The following is a 2,273-nucleotide window of genomic DNA, read 5'->3' as shown; positions in this document are numbered from 1 at the left end:
CTGAACGGTCTGATTGATATTCGGATACTTTTACGACCATTAAATTAATATAAACTTTGCTGCTGTCTGCTTTAAATTTTCTGTGTTTAATTTTTTTGTTTAGAATCAGAATTTTATTATCATCATATCTCATTAACCCTTGTTGCTACTTGAAAATTGATAAGAACTTTAAGAAAAGATCAAGGGTAATCATTAAACAAAAAATAATAATAATAAAAAAAAAACAAACAAATAAATAAACTCTAAAATTTTGTATGCTAGGTTGGAATAGGGACAACACTGGACGTCTGAGTCGACAACCTTTTGACAATTCCTTAGATCAGATTATTGAAACTTTTTCGCAAAATCTCAGATTTGGTGAGATGGCTGATGATGATGTAGGAAGTCACCATGGTAATGAAGGTAGACCCCCAGTTATGACACTTCGACAATACTTACATCCCACTAGGACTAGTCAACCTTCATGCATGATTATTCCTGAAAATGTAGGACACTTTGAAATCAAACCAGGAGTAATTCAATTGCTGCCAAAGTATCATGGAATGGAATCCGAGAACCCTTATCTTCATCTTAAGGATTTTGAGAAAATTAGTATCACATTTAGAGTGCCAAATGTATCGGAAGGTGTCCTTAAATTAACCTTATTTCCTTTTTTCTTGAAGGATAAAGCCAAAACATGGCTGAACTCCTTGAGACCAAGATCGTTAGGAACATGGCATGATATGCAAAGAGAATTCTTGAAAAAATCCTTTCCCGCACAAAGAACTAACTTTTTGAAAAGGCACATTAGTAATTTCCAGCAAAAAGACCATGAAACATTTTATGAATGCTGGGAGAGATTTAAAGATTTGCTACTCTCTTGTCCTCATCATGGGTTTGAAACATGGAGAACCATTAGTTTCTTTTACGAAGGGTTGTCCCCACAGTTGAAACAATTTATAGAGACTATGTGCAATGGTCTATTTCTGGAAAAGCAACCCGATGAGGCATGGGACTATTTAGACTCTCTCGCAGAGACTGCACAATTATGGGATACAGGGGATAGAGTGAATAAACCTTTGCCTAAGCCTACTAGCATTCCACACGGGGGCCTTTACAACCTTAATACTCAGGATGATATTCAGGCTAAAATGGTAGCCCTTACTAGGAAGGTAGAGGAAATTGAACTTAGAAGGATTGAACCCGTCAAGACCGTAGAACATAACAGCGAGTGTTGTAGGATTTGCGAGATGCCTGGCCATCTCATCACTGATTGCCCCACAATACCCGCATTCAAGAAAGTCTTGCACGATCAGGCCAATGTTATGAATACCTATCAAAAATCTTTCAATAATCCTTTTTCGGGTACTTACAACCCTGGATGGAAGAACCATCCAAATTTCAGGTAGAGGAATGACCAACCTCAACAAGTATATAACCCAACTCCTCCACCTCCGCACCCTCATTATGCACATGCACCCCCTCAAAAATCCAGTCTCGAAGAAATTTTGCAATCTTTCATGCAAGGTCAAGCTAAAATCAATGATGAATTAAGAAATCAACTGACAACGCTGACCACTGCTTTAAGTGCTCAAGAGAAAGGCAAGCTACCAGCTCAACCACAACCTAATCCTCAAGTCTATGGCGGTAGCAATGCATCATCTTCAACTTTGCATAAAGAACAAGCGAAGAGTATAATAACTTTGCGAAGTGGTAAGGTTATTGACCGACCAATCCCGGAACAAACTCAAGTCATACCTGATTTTGACCCTCCCAAGACAAAAGAAAAGGATAATGAAGAAACTGAAGCACCAACATCTACTGAAAAAATTGAATGTCCTTTTCCTGCACCATTTCCACAAAGATTAAAGCCCTTGCAAAAGTTTGAACCAAACTCTGAAATTCTTGAGCTTTTTAAGCAAGTAAAAATCAATGTACCTCTTCTTGATGCAATCAAACAAGTGCCTTCCTATGCAAAATTTTTAAAAGATTTGTGCACTGTCAAGCGTCGTTTAAATGTCAAGAAGAAGGCATTTCTGGCTGAAAATGTGAGTGGAATTTTACAGCATAACATTCTTCCTAAATATAAGGATCCAGGTTGCCCAACTATCTCGTGCATCATTGGCAATTTTAGGATTGAGCGAGCATTGCTAGATTTAGGAGCGAGTGTGAACTTGTTGCCATATACGGTATATGAGCAACTCGGTTTGGGTGAGTTGAAGCCAACAACTATGACCTTACAATTAGCTGACAGGTTAGTGAAGGTTCCTAGAGGGATTATCGAAGATGTGTTG

General features: G+C 38.2%; 1 pseudogene; it reads right to left on the bottom strand.

Annotated features, from left to right (window-relative positions):
* Positions 1–779: 779 nt before the first annotated feature.
* LOC120106345 (small nucleolar RNA R71) lies at positions 780–877 on the bottom strand (annotated as a pseudogene).
* Between the last annotated feature and the right edge of the window lie 1,396 nt (positions 878–2,273).

Source organism: Phoenix dactylifera, chromosome 1 (assembly GCF_051530095.1).
Source record: "Phoenix dactylifera cultivar Ajwa chromosome 1, Ajwa_hap1_PhDact_Kaust_v1.1, whole genome shotgun sequence".
Lineage (NCBI taxonomy): Eukaryota > Viridiplantae > Streptophyta > Magnoliopsida > Arecales > Arecaceae > Phoenix > Phoenix dactylifera.
The sequence above is the reverse complement of the archived record's forward strand: the minus strand, read 5'-3'. Positions and strand labels throughout refer to the sequence as shown.